The 14,917-nt window shown below is 47.7% G+C and overlaps 1 protein-coding gene across 2 annotated transcripts in view; it reads left to right on the top strand.

Annotated features, from left to right (window-relative positions):
• Positions 1-5,832: 5,832 nt before the first annotated feature.
• The window catches only part of PRDM10 (PR/SET domain 10), a 30,129-nt gene continuing 21,044 nt past the window's right edge, over positions 5,833-14,917 (top strand). The window contains exon 1 of one of the 2 annotated variants that reach the window (XM_072426636.1): positions 5,833-5,865. The gene's annotated coding sequence lies outside the window, so the exon portion shown is untranslated. Of the gene's footprint in view, positions 5,958-14,917 lie in introns of both variants that reach the window. The other variant, XM_072426635.1, reaches the window with a different exon arrangement.

The raw sequence follows: 14,917 nt of genomic DNA, 5'->3' as shown, positions 1-14,917 counted from the left end.
ACTGCAAGTTCTCTTTTTGACTTTGTATTACATGCAGTGCCCGATGCCTCTGTACTATATGTGAATATTAGTGCACACAGTGCCTCATACTTCTATGTTACATGCACTGACTTCTACCTCTCTAATACAGCCAGTGCTTCATACCTCCTAACACACACATTGGGCCTGATTTATTAAAGATCTCCAAGACTGGAAAGCATACATTTTCATTAGTGAAGCTGGATGATCCAGCAAACCTGGAATGGATGTGGTACAGGATTGAAAACATTTGCTTACAAATAGCAAATTACTTTTAAGAAATCTATTCCATGTTTACTGGATCACCCAGCTTCACTGATAAAAATGTATCCCCTCCAGCCTTGGAGAGCTTTAATAAATCAGGCAGATTGTTTCATGTCCGTCTAATACTTGCAGTGCCCCATACCTCTTTATTTTATGCAGTGCACACTGTACTTCATCCCTTTTGGTAACTTGCATAGCTTCACACCTGTAGTACATGCACTGCATTATAATTCTCTATCACAGCCGGTGTTAAACAACCCTTAATATACACATAATGCTTTATGTCTCCTTAATTTTTGCAGTGCCTCATGCTGCGTTATATTTTGCAGAGCTCCTACTTTATTGCATGTAGTGCCTCATACCTCTCCCATTACACACAGTGCCTGATACCTCTCCATCACACACAGTGCCTGATACCTCTCCATCACACACAGTGCCCCATACCTCTCCCATTACACATAGTGCCCCATACCTCTCCATTACACACAGTGCCCCATACCTCTCTATTACACACAGTGCCCCATACCTCTCCATTACACACAGTGCCTCATACCTCTCCATTACACACAGTGCCTCATACCTCTCCCATTACACACAGTGCTTTAGGTTTAGGTTGAAAGCTACAGCAACAAAACAATCTAATCCCCAAAATTTAGAAATCTCACCACAGCTGTTGAATCTTTAAAATCCAGATTTGTGGTATTTTAGTGCTGCCATTGTAAATGACCAATTAAAAGAACTGAACTCTAGAATAAACTTTGCTAACTTTGGCATCAGTGTTTCCAATATATAGCAAAGCTCAAAATGACAATGGGAGATGCAGTGCAAAGAGTCAATCTGTTTTACTGTATACATATAAAAGAAAAGGAGCAGAGTGAAAGAGAGATACACTTCTCAGTCTGCTCCTTCTCCTTTCACTGTCCAATCACGGGCTGGGGGAGGGACAAGACCTGCATGTGTTTCTGAGCTGCAGCAGAGATAAATGAAGTCATCCCCGGCCTAGACATTATTCGGCAGGTAACAGGCCCAGTGTATGTATTTTATTGGTGTATTTATCAGTTTGCCTGGAGTCCAGCTTTAAGGGACACATTTTCTGGTATTAATTCGCAAGATGGCGGTCAGTGACACCTAAAACCACAAGTACATTGCACAGCAGGTAATGTATCTGATAGAAATGGTGATACAGGCTCAGGTTCTTATAAACCCATTGCAGCGACCTTTAAAAAGCCAACATATCCTCCATGTAAATATTGGTTTGCCTGAGCCCATCTCCGGGAAATGTCAGCACTGGCGGCGTTTTGTCACCGGCAGAGAGATTTGTGTGCGGCTGCATGCTCCGGGACAACAGTCAATTCCATACACATTTAATGACAGCTCCAAATCCTCGGCGCAGATACACAGCAGTGCACCTCCTCAGATGAGATTACACGGGGACATCGCAGGATTGCAGGGAATTATCCAGGCAGCGTAATTGTTTTTTACATTCCTGGGGAAACTGATCGCACGAGATGGGGGCCTAGTGCTGCTCAACATGTAAAGATCATCCAATTTATGGAAAATTGTGATTGTGGGAGGAAATAGTAAACCGCAGGGATATCCGCAGGAATAAAACACAGAATTAAATGATAAAAAGAGAAAAAAAATAATTATGTGGCTTTAAGGGGCCTTCCTCTTCCAGCTCTGGGGTTGGAGAGGCCCATAACTTTCAATGGGTACAGTCTATGTTCTGCCCGGCATTCTGGGTTCAGGTCAGGGGCTTAGTAGGTGGTGATGTCTCGACAGCCCCGAAGCAGAAACAAGTCAGCAAAGGCGACCACCATATTTCATGGTCTCGCATTAAAAAATCCAGAAATGGTGCCTCGCAAGGTGTAACAAGTGTCACCTGATTGTCCTGTAGTCCTCCTCCATTAGAACCCCACTTCTATCTCTGCACACATGTCCTCCTCCACGGGAACCTCACTTCTATATCTGTACACATGTCCTCCTCCACGGGAACCTCACTTCTATATCTGTACACATGTCCTCCATGTCCTCCTCCACGGGAACCTCACTTCTATATCTGTACACATGTCCTCCTCCACGGGAACCTCACTTCTATATCTGTACACATGTCCTCCTCCATGGGATCCTCTCTTCTATCTCTCCACACGTCCTCCTCCATGGGATCCTCACTTCTATCTCTGCACACGTCCTCCTCCATGGGGACCTCACTTTTATCTCTGCACACATGTCCTCCTCCATGGGATCCTCACTTCTATATCTGTACACATGACCTCCTCCATGGGATCCTCACTTCTATCCCTGCACACATGTCCACCTCCATGGGATCCTCACTTCTATATCTGTACACATGTCCTCCTCCATGGGATCCTCACTTCTATCTCTGTACACGTCCTCCTCCATGGGGACCTCACTTTTATCTCTGCACACATGTCCTCCTCCACGGGAACCTCACTTCTATATCTGTACACATGTCCTCCTCCATGGGATCCTCTCTTCTATCTCTGCACACATGTCCTCCTCCATGGGATCCTCTCTTCTATCTCTGCACACGTCCTCCTCCATGGGATCCTCACTTCTATCTCTGTATGCATGTCCTCCTCCATGGGAACACAATTCTATACCTGCACTCATGTCCTCCTCCATGGGAACCCCGCTTCTATCTCTGCAAACATGTCCTCCCTGGAATTGTGGTCCAGGTGCTGCACCATAGATCAGAGGTCTGAGAAGCAGGGGGCACAGGTGGGCACCTAGAATTGGGTGTGTCTGCAGGCTGTGCACCTGTCTCCAGACCAGGGGAGTGGGTGACTCTTCACAGGGGGCCACACTTTGTGGTCTGCTTAACCAACACTTACTAGAAGGGGTACATTTCAGCACTCTGGGGCACACGTACCATGTCCATACCATGCTGCACACCAACCCCATTCACAGAGCCTTGAGGTCAGAAGCTGGCAGATCGGTAATAATTGTGCGGTTCTCCTCATCCAGGAATTTACAGATAAAGAAAATTGAATCTGTGAGAGCCTTTGATGTGTTCATTAAATGAAAAACATTCATTGCAAGACTGCCGGGTGGTAAGTGAATATTACACAGTTACAGAATGGTGCAGCCAAGGCCTCGATCCATCGCCTTCCATCATTCAATGTTTTAATGTCGGATCTGGAGCTCCATTATTTTCCCAGCTTTTCCTGATCGGCTATAAATACCCGAGCTGCTTATCCCAGTTATTTAATTTTAGCTGCCATCCACGAGGTGACATGTTTGTGGCTGTGCAATCAGGCGAACATTGTGCTGGGTGTTGTTCTTTCCCAAATTCTGTTGGAAAGGACTGAGGCTGGCTGCCTTCCTGTGAAGAGAAACAAGAGCTTACAGAATAACACTGATGACTGGGCACAGGATGGCTGGCACAGGCGCCCGGGCACAAACTGCCAGGGGAGATATAACAAGAAGCGTTCTATGGTAAAATAAATGTAAACACGAACTGGATGACATTTAATGCAATGTGTGCATTGTGCAACCTAACACCGATCAGCCAAAATATTAAACCACCGACAGGTGAAGTGACCACGCTGGTGATCTGGGTACAATGATCCCTGACAAGAGGCGGGGTAATTATATATATACCCCCTATACATACCCCAATCAGCCAGACAATAAACCTGCTGACATGGGAAGGGGCCACACTGATAATCCGGATACAATTGTCCCTGCAAAGGGCGGGGGGTATATTAAATACATACACCAATCACCCAGAACATGGGGGAGGCAGCAGGGTGACCTAAAGGATCTCTTGGTGCCGGCACCACGGTCCCATGCAGTCCATGGAGGGGTCAGAGCTGTTTTGGTGACACAAGGGGGACCAGTCCAATATCAGGCCGGTGGTTTTAGGTTTTGCCATATTCTTTATTTTTTTGGTGGGCTGTTTTCCAGGGGCTCTGCAGAATTATACATTTGTTGGTATAATAATGAGGCGGAATCTGTAATTCGGCACTTTGTGACTCTCTCTGACATGTAAATGTGTCTGACTTGCTCAGAATGGGGCAAATCAGGAGTCAATTCAGATTCACCTCTGATTGGGTAGCTCGCTGTTTTTGCACATTCCAGTTTCCCCCAGCCGGAGCTGAATGAACTCCTGCGCACCTTATCACAGCCCGGCCAATCAGGATGGCCGAATGTCATGAGAAGGAAGGTGATGGCGGCTTCCTGCAATAGAATGGGGACAGGTGAGTAAAGCAGGTATAGTCCCGATTTAAGGACCGATAGGCTGATATGTAATTTTCATTTATTTTGGATTAGATAGTGTAGATAAGCCCCCCAGATATGAGCCACCCCCTGGATGTTAGCCAGACCTAACCCTCCCCCCCACAGGTTGCACGGGGTGCCTGGTGTCTTTGTGTCAGCACATTTACAGAAGGCGCCTAATATTCATGTGTCAGCCCTAGTTATGATGTTATATGTGCAGCCTGAGGTTATCACACACAGGAACAACCCAGGGCTCAGCCATATGTACACAAACCCGTGTGCATGGGATAATGAAACCTGCAGCCGTGTGCAGGAGGAAATCTTACAATCCATCCCACAGACATTCACATTTCTCTGAGCTCCCATGGAGAAGATGAAAGTTTGGGGTTTTCTTATGAAGTGCAAAGAAAATAAAATCGTAATTCTCCAATTATTGGGCAGCATGGTGGATCAGTGGTTAGCACTCCGGGCTTTGCAGCGCTGGGTCCCAGGTTGAAATCTCAGCCAGGACACTATCTGCATGGAGTTTGTAGGTTCTCCCTGTGTCTGTGTGGGTTTCCTCCGGGTACTCCAGTTTCCTCCCACATTCCAAAAACATGCAGTTAGGTAATTGGCTTCCCCCCATAAATTGACCTTAGACTGTGATAATGACTATGGTAGGGACATTAGATTGTGAGCTACTCACATGACTATGGACTTTGTACAGCGCTGTGTAATATGTTGGAACTATATAAAATATATAATACTGGAAAGAAAGAAATAAAAATTATTATTGTCTTTTATTTATAAGGCACCACCAAATAAAGCAGCCATGTACACTAAACATAGGCTGGAGATGGTAAATCTGCAAATATGAGAATGATGTGGGAGGAGCCTGACCAGCAGAGCTTACAATCTATACAAGGGCGGGGGCTATGGATAATGATGGTTAGGAGAGAGGGGTAGGGGGTTCTGGAGAGAGGAGTTTCGAAGGAATATCCCCCCCCACGTGTCCCAAGTTCCAGGCGCCCCTATGCGCTGAGCCAGACAGCCAATGCAAGTCACGTGCTCTGTGCCTGCGGTTCCTCGGCTCGCCACTAGAGGCACTATATGTAACCCCCGTGTTATATCACGTAAGCCCCCCTCAACATTCCGATTGCCCCCCATCACCCGCTTGTCGGTACTCGGGATTCCGCCGGCAGCCGGTAATCACACGAGCTACATTCCAGTCACGGCTCTCCGGGACAGAGGCAGCTCCTTCCCACGCCCGAAATCCACCAATCAGCGGGCGGCGTGCCTCGGTTGCTAGGCAGATTATGCTAATCCAGTCCGGGCCGCCATCTCTGCAGCTACCATTGTGAGGTGAGGACGGGTTGACAATTTGCAGGGAAATGGTGAATTGCGAAGGGCGGAGGGGAGCGGTCGGGACTCTGGGGGCCCAGGATCCTTTCCAGGTAGGTGGGGGAGGGGTGGGGAATAGGAGGGTCACTCTCTAGCCCGGTTCGGGTGATGGTGGATTCCACGGCGGTCCCGCTCTGGGATGATGGGGGTTCCGGGCGGGGTAGTCGCGTCCATAATGGCGGACGGAGTGGGATTTCGGGGCTGTGGAAGGGATCGGGTGGTTGGGGGAGGGATTGAGGCTGGTCTGGTGACCGGTGTGTTGGTGAAAGGGTTATCAGGCCGGTCGAGGCTCGGTGTGGTGTAGGCCCGAGTCCCGGCATTGCCCTTTCGATGGTACAGTCCATCCCCCGCCCCCTTCCAGGGGACTTCACATGTTACCGGGCTGAGGGGGGGGTGGAGTGTGGGCACGGGATGACGGGTGCTGCTGGGTACCCCAATATTAGGAGGGGTAATATGTAAAATAAAGGTACCCGGATCCGAGGCCTAGGAGAGCACAAGGGCGCCTGGGACTCTAAAACCCTTCGAATCCCCCCCCCCACACCCTGAAATGGGATGACCTGTCGGCCAAAACACCTGGTAGGGGGGCGGAGCTGAGCTCCATGGGGACTGCTGGGGGTCCCAAAGAGAGCTGACTGGGGCCCCAATATGTTTTTAATGCACCTGTCAAGGGCAGGGCTGAGCTGTGTCCTTGGCAATGAGACCCCACCAGCACCAATCAGTCCTTAGGGGCCCCACCAGTACCAATCAGTCATTAGGGGCCCCACCTGCACCAATCAGTCTTTAGGGGCCCCTGTTACATATTACAGGTGGTATTGTGGACCCTGGTATATCGGTGCTGGAGGTCACAATCTAATGTCCCCCAATAGTGATATATCATTATCACAGTCTAATCACAATTTTGGGGAAATCCAATTAACCTAACTGCATGTTTTTGGAATGTGGGAGGAAACCGGAGTACCCGGAGGAAACCCACACAAACAGGGAGAACCTGCAAACTCCATGCAGATAGTGTCCTGGCCGAGATTCCAACCTTGGAACCCAGCGCTGCACAGGCCGGAGTACTAAGCCACCGTGCTGCCATATTTTAAATGTTGCTTCATGAAGAACTAGCCCAGCATTGGGGGTGTCCAGGAACCTGAAGGTTCCTAATATAAAGGCAGAGCTGTATTACGATTGGTTAAATAGCCTGGCCAATCAATATCCGGTATGAAAGGGACCCTTGCAACCAATCAGACATCTCTATTATGTTTTATAATTGGCATTGGAGAAATGATAGCTGGAAGCTGATTGGTGGGGTGATTTTCTGAAGCTCTGTCCTGCTTGACCAGGTGTATGCAATGCAACACATACAAGGTGTCCATAGCACCTTATAGGAATCAAAGCCAAGGCGCCCCCTATTGTTTATAATCATGGTAACCCCGACTATTGCACCCTTCTTGGCTAAAGTTTTTACTCTGCCCAACCTAAATCCCCTGTGTGTGGCTTGCTGGCATTGGATTATGCATGGCGGAGCCCTCCACTAAATGCCCAACATTGTCAAAACTTGAGAAAAGTCTGTAGTCTGTGGCAAATGAATTCCCTGTAGTCCATCAGGAAAGGCGATGAATTGGGCAGTGTATTGGTCTTCTCTTGTGATTGGAGGCCACACATGACTGTAGTCTCCCTCTGCCCCCTGATACAGCAGGGAAATGGCTTTGAAATGCAGATGAGATCCTTCTCCGTATTCCCCGGGAGCCCTTACAGGACGCTCAGTATCTGGCACAGCGCTCTCCTAATCTGACAGATGCCCCCCCATCCCCGATAGCCATCAGCTGGACAAATACAATTATCGCACATTACAGGTTATGGGTCTGGCCGTGCAGGGGCTGCGACATTCCTCCAGCGTCTGCTCGGGAAGTAGCGGCCATATTTAGCAGCCTAAGATATTTTTAGAGGCCGTATCTTGCAATGAAGGCCGCTTTAATTATGAATAATGGCAATGTTGCACTTTTAGCAGATTGGTAAAGCTCTTCGGAGAGACGGCTTAATACATCAGCGCGGTCATTACTGGGCTGGCTTAAGTGGATCGGGCCCTAATGTACTCCGAGAGAGCAGAGCGCGTTCTATGGGGCTGACCGCTGCACTTCATTATCACATACTTTCTGTATAACCATTAAAGTGACTGCAGAACCTTATAGATTTTAGGGCCACTTAAAATGCCTATTTATAAAACGCTGAAATAAATATTTCACAGCTTTGTTTTCCGGGAAATAAAGACGCCGATCGTTTTGTCTATTGAAAACAAATCTGCTTTGTGTAATCTCTTTTCTTGCTGATGTCACTTTTCACCATTATTTTATAACACACTTTTGGCTTTATTGATAAAACAGGGAATCTAACATTCCCTGAAACATTCCCCCGTGGGAATCAAATATTGCCAATGAAACATATGGATCTGGAAGGTTCCCACCAGGGAATGTCTGATTCCCTGTTTTATAAATAGAGCCTTAGATGTTGCATCATAAGATTTTATAGAGTTGAAATATGGCAATGATGGGGCCCTAGGATCTAAACTGGGGTCCTCAAACTTTTAGGACAAAGGGCCAGTTTGCAGTCTGTTGGATAGCCAGTGTGTGGCAAATAACTATTCGAGGTCAGTGGGGAAAAAAAGGGCTCGTACAGTGGTGGTCAGTGTCCCAAGGCCTGTGCTCGATAAAAGTACGAATGCCCCAAGAACTGGTCCATAGGTGTAATAAACGCCCCAATGGTCCATTGGAGGTAAAATCAATGATCAGAGAAAGCCGAATCTGCTTTGGTGATCAGCTAGAGTAATAAATGCCCCTGTGGTTAAAGGAATGTGCCCTATGTCTGCTGTGAATGTGCCCCTTCATATGTATTCAATGGGTATTGAAAGGAAAGGTGCCCTAGCATTGCCATTGTGAAAATAGTGCCCAAGCATTGCCAGTCTGTTTGAAGATTTGCCACTTGTAGGAATAATGCCCCAAGCTGTCAGAGGAATACTGCCATAGCATAGAGATTCGGTGGGACAAATGGTACCCAGCATTGGTGTCAGTGGGAGGTATGGTGACCCAGCATTGGTGTCAGTGGGAGGAATGGTGACCCAGCATTGATGTCAGTGGGAGGAATGGTGACCCGGCATTGGTGTCAGTGGGAGGAATGGTGACCCGGCATTGGTGTCAGTGGGAGGAATGGTGACCCAGCATTGGTGTCAGTGGGAGGAATGGTGACCCGGCATTGGTGTCAGTGATAGGAATGGTGACCTGGCTATTGTGTCAGTGGGAGAAATAGTAACCTGGCTATTGTGTCAGTGGGAGAAATGGTAACCCTGCGTTGGTGTCAGTGGGAGGAATGGTGACCTAGCATTGGTGTCAGTGGGGGGAATGGTGACCCGGCGTTGGTGTCAGTGGGAGGAATGGTGACCCGGCTATTGTGTCAGTGGGAGAAATAGTGACCCGGCGTTGGTGTCAGTAGGAGGAATGGTGACCCGGCGTTGGTGTCAGTGGGAGGAAAGGTGACCCGGCGTTGGTGTCAGTGGGAGGAATGGTGACCCGGCTATTGTGTCAGTGGGAGGAATGGTGACCCGGCATTGACATGCAATAGTAAGTGGGAAGAATGGTGCAGCATTGGTTATTCTCAGAGGTATGCTGGGCCCAGCTTTGGTCTGTGAGAGGGCTTCATGTGTTGAGTGTGGTGACCCCATAGCTAGGACTATACTGGCGTCATGAGGCAGACCATTAACCCATTATTATTATTATTATTATTATTATTCCCAGGTTGTGTAAATTCTTTCTATGACGCGACAAGGTATATTAAAGTGAATGTAAACAGTCCATAGATTGGTAAATGGGTGAAAAAGGTGAAAACCCTTTCACCTTCTCCTCCAGCTTCCTTCTCCGATGATATTGGATTTCACTTAGGGTCAAAAATCAGCTGAATGTTTGTGGAACCAAAGTGAAGTTGGCTCAGCTGTTTTCACCTTCGTAGAAGAAATTTCCATACCAGGCGTCCCTATGGAAAGAATTCACCAGCTATTCACCTGGTGATAATGGTCATCCAGGACACAAAGGGTGAATCTCACCAGTGGGGGTTCCAACCCATTTATGGCCGGTGGGTGAAGAATTTGATTGCTATAGGCTGAGTGACACTGACCGAGGTGCGATCGTCCCCTGCGTCTGACAGATGCGCTATTGTTTGGCGAGCGCCCGGTTCTTCCATTTGTATCATTATCGATTCATCCAGAGAGCGATTATTATGGCGGCCCTTGCAGAAGGCCTATAATTAGGAGAGCTGTAATAATGCAGCGCGTGTAATCGCCTCTTCACAGGCCAGGGACAGAGGGCTCTTCAATTTCACCGCCGCGCAGTATAAATTGCTCCTCGCATGTGAAGATCCTCCAGCGCAGTTATCTGCCGGGGGGGGGGGTGAGTGATTTGGTTTTTATTTCACTTGTGTGTTGTCAGAGTTCTCTGCTATCACAGCACTGGTGCTGAAAGTAATCCTGACATTTACACCTTGGTGAGCCGGCCATTTGTGCAGCGCCGGGCTCCTGACCGGACTATCAGGGTGTAGAGGGGTTAGACGGCTCCATGTTTGTGTGTTTATCAGGACATTTTGGCGTTTTGTTGAACGGCTTATAAATATTCCCCAATATCCTACCCTGATATTCCCCCACCCTGATATACCCCATGCTGGGGCACTTTCTGGTTCCGGGGGGCAGCTAATTCAGTTTTTAGGGTCCCATTGCACTGACAGGACTACTGCAGAATCTTATTTTGGATTATTAGAGGACCCCACAGCTTGACAGCCAATAGGAAGTGTCTCTATGACACAGGCAGGGACAAGGACACCTAAAGAAGGTCCCCAGCTCCTGTAAACAAAAACAGAGAAGAATCAGACTGAAAGGTCAGGTGACCGCGGATTTTAGTAGGAGGGGCGCTAGGCCGAAGGGGGCAGATCTCTGTATCTGTAGGTAGGGGGGCAGTTTTTGGTGCACTTTGAGGGGGCAACAGATGACGGCAGCTTTGTGTGTAAGTACAGGAATTCTTATGTCTTCAGCTGTAAGAACATTCTAATTTCTGACTCTTCAGCTGGAGTATCCGGGGTCAGAGGTCATCTGACTTCCACCATGATACCCTCCTTCCCCTCGCCGCCCCCCAGGGTATCTTAATAATAAGATGTACATGTGATGGGCAAAGTTCTGGGTCACCCATACCACGTGGTCATAGGCTTTCTGTGTTTTTACAATCTGGTCGCAGGTCGGGCCGAGTCACAGGCGCCAGGTTAATAATTCCACTGGGGCCTCCACCATATCAGGCTTTGTACTGTCAGATGCCCAGAAAAATGCCCTCATTGCCCCCAGTGGGGACCAGACTTCAGGCTGCCTTTAGATACCCCATATCTAGGGGTATCCATATAGGGGGGCATATTTATAGCTTCTGCCATGGTTGGTGGTGATCAGTGCCCCCTCCCAGTCCATAGAAGGCCCAATATTACAGAAGATGCCCCAGCTGCAACATCCTCCCAAATCTGCTCAGGATGGTGGTAAACTGTTAGGCACCATATCTTGTAGTAAGGTGCTGATTGCACTGCCTGGTATAAAGATAGGAACTTGGGGCAAATGCCACAAATCTGTAGATGAAACCAAACTGAACATCCGATGGTCTCCACAAAACTCAGAACGGTCACTTGTAATGTCTTTGGAACATGCAGCAGCTGCAGGTCAGGGAGATCCTCGCATGGTCAGTGGATTTATTCCCTAATGTCCGGGCTGTGCACAGGATTCAGGGATCTGTCTTACCTACCAATGGATCTGTTATTATATCATTCTGCTCAGCCAGTCCTTTGATCCAGGTACAGTCATAGCAAACCTTTATACAGACTACAAAGAATGCAACTCCAGGCAACAAGTGAAACAACTTGGCGAGCTTCTAATGTTTCACAAGGGTTCAATATTATAACATTTTTGTTACTAATCCGGGTTTGTGCAAACATATTACGCAGCGCTGTACATTAAATAGGGGTTGCAAATGGCAGACAGATACAGACATTGACACAGGAGAAGGGGTTACAACGTACTAAATTGATAGAATTTAGGGTTGTCTTGTTGGCCCCCTTTGATTGTTGCCTCCTCGTCCTGCACATAATTTTGTTGGTGATTTGCCTGTTTGCAGTTGGCAGCTTTCTGCCCCCTCATGTAGGCTTTCCTGTTGGCAGAAAGGAATTGCCACCCTTTGATGTGAATGTATAGGTAGGTGTACGAGCGGGGGGTCCAAGATATGAGACCAGAACTGCAGCCCAAACAGCAGATAAAACATTCACCCAGACCTGATGTCAGTCCAGTGAATCTGCAGACGTGCAGTAGTGGCCGGTGCTATAAATCACTACACGGCGCAGGGAATTAGGAGGAGGCTTTGGGGCAGTTATCCCCACAGGAACATCTTGTCTCTAGGTGATATGATGATCACTTCTCATTGAGAGCCCCAGAGGACCGTGTGACAGCGCGTGATTACTGACCCCATATAATATACACAGGAACAGGCAGCTCTGCTACACAGAGAAATCAGAACCAGCTGAACGGGTCCAGAAGGGTCCATTAGTTCCAGCATTGTATGACCTCAAAATAGAGGAAAATATAGATAATAAATATTGTGGGGCCCTAATATACCTGAACTACAGGGAGGTATGAACACCCCATTTAATGCAGTCGCATGTTATTTGTTCCTTCCCTCAGTCCTGTCTTGGCATCTCCCCTCTCATTTACCCCCCATATTCAGAACATTTCCAGGTCCGGTCACTTTCAACTATGCAAAATCTCCAAAATCTGCCCCTACCTGTCTCCTGAAACCACCAAACTCTTTGTAGGTGCTCTTATCATCTCTCGTCTGGACTACTGTACCCTCCTCCTCTCTGGTATTCCACTAACCCGACTCTCTCCTCTACAATCTATTATGAATGCTGCAGCCAAACTCATCCATCCTTCCTACCTACCCCATACACAGCCTTCCCACCTACTTACCCCATACACAGCCTTCCCACCTACGCCTTCCCACCTACTTACCCCATACACAGCCTTCCCACCTACCTACCCCATACACAGCCTTCCCACCTACTTACCCCATACACAGCCTTCCCACCACCTCTCTTTTGCTCCCTCTCTTTGTAGTTCTATTCATTGGCTTCCATTTCACCTTAGAATCAAATTCATCCACTGTGCTTTGCCTTCAAATCTTTCCACAGTTCTTCTCCCACCTACCTACCTGATACACAAACCCCTCCACAGTTCTTGTCCGACTTACTTTCAAACCTGATAGAAAAATCCCCCCCCCCCCCAGGTGCTCTCTTGGCTCCTCCAATGACCTACTAATGGCTTCCTCACTCATAACCTCATCACACACACGGATACAAGACTTCTCTAGAGCTGCCCCGACTCTCTGGAATGGTCTCCTCTTCCTATTCGGCTTGCTCCTAATTTCTGCTCCTTTAAAAGAGAACTCAAAACCCAATGCTTCCCCCTCACCTACCCGTCTTCTTCTGTCTCCTAAACCCTCACTACTTCCCACCATTCCATATCTCCCTGAGACTGGGTGCATGATGGTGATTATGTTGCACAGTGATGTCAGTCTAACATTGGGGACATACAGGAGGTCAGGGTACAAAGACTACTTGTGTGCTGCTTCTTTTTCATTGCCCTGACAGGTCTGCTATTTTTATAAGATCTCAAAGCACAAAAATAAACCTGACCCATTTATTGCTAATGCAGCATGACGTGTATCTGCATCAGTGTTGTGGCTCAGTGTTTACTTTGATGACATGAATCCTCTATTACACGCAGTGTTTAATCTAGAAATTATTTGAAGGTGGGTGGGAGGAAGCTGTAGGTGGGGGCAGCCCCTGTCCTGTGACCAAACTCTTTATTAACCACCCAAAACCAGCCGGGTGGTCACTGAAAAGAGCCGGGTGGTGCGCCCAGCTAAAAGGCTCTGGGCAGAACACTGATTACACACTCCCCAGCTCCTTTTAGCTGGGTGTACCACCTGGCACTTTTTGGTGACCACCCGGTTGTTTTTGGGTAGTTACTGAATAGTCAGGTCACAATACAGGGGCTGCCACCCGCTTACGATTTCTTACTACCCGGCTTAAAAAAATTCTGGGTTAAACACTGACACGTGAAGGAGATACCCTGTGCATTGCATGTTTAATGTTACAAAGGATTTCAAAATAAATAAAGCATTTTTTTATCCAGCAATCCGTAATATCAAAGCCAAAGTCCTTGCAATGTCCCTCCAGCATCTCCCCATCCCCGGCTTTGTCTGCTTTATATCCATGGTCTGTGTTTTGTAGTATTTGCTGCACCTCTGAGAACAGACTTGTGCTGGGCATAAAGCATTGCAGGCTGCTATGACATTTCTTCTCTCAGATCTCCTTCCCTTCATATATCCCTCCTCTCCATCTCTTCTAATAAAAGCAATACTACAGGGCTTGTATGGCTGTTGGAAGCTGCAGGACAAAAGTTTGCAGCCCCATTTAAAGTAGATCCATCATCCCTGGGTCTGGCAGCCACTTTCCCCGCTCTCTCCATCCAGATAATGAATTAGGAAGGCAGGTGGAGATTTGTGCGTGGGAGGCTCCAGCAGGAATTGGCGGCTTATTGCTTCTTTTCCAGCTCTCAGTAATGTGGATCAGACACAGGGAGCCCAGTCTACAGACTTGTGTTCTTCTTAACTGGCTGCAACCTATAATATTACAGCGCAGGGGGTCGGCCATGATACACAATTCCTTTATACACAGCTGCCTACGTGTAAAGCAACAGATCTGCGTTCTGTGTTAAATGGATGTTAATTATCTGTAATTTAACTTTGTGTTGTTAATAATTGCTTTAAACCAATCATAATAGGAAATAAAAAGTGCTGCAACTTCAGTAATTGGGTCTCTACCCCTCCCACAATGGGGAGATTTTCTTGCATTGTTGGGTGTCTCTGCCCCTCCCACAATGGGGAGATTTTCTTGCATTGTT

This window comes from Pyxicephalus adspersus, chromosome 11 (assembly GCF_032062135.1).
Source record: "Pyxicephalus adspersus chromosome 11, UCB_Pads_2.0, whole genome shotgun sequence".
In the NCBI taxonomy this organism is placed as follows: domain Eukaryota; kingdom Metazoa; phylum Chordata; class Amphibia; order Anura; family Pyxicephalidae; genus Pyxicephalus; species Pyxicephalus adspersus.
Note: the sequence above shows the minus strand (reverse complement) of the source record. Positions and strands in the feature narration are given on the sequence as shown.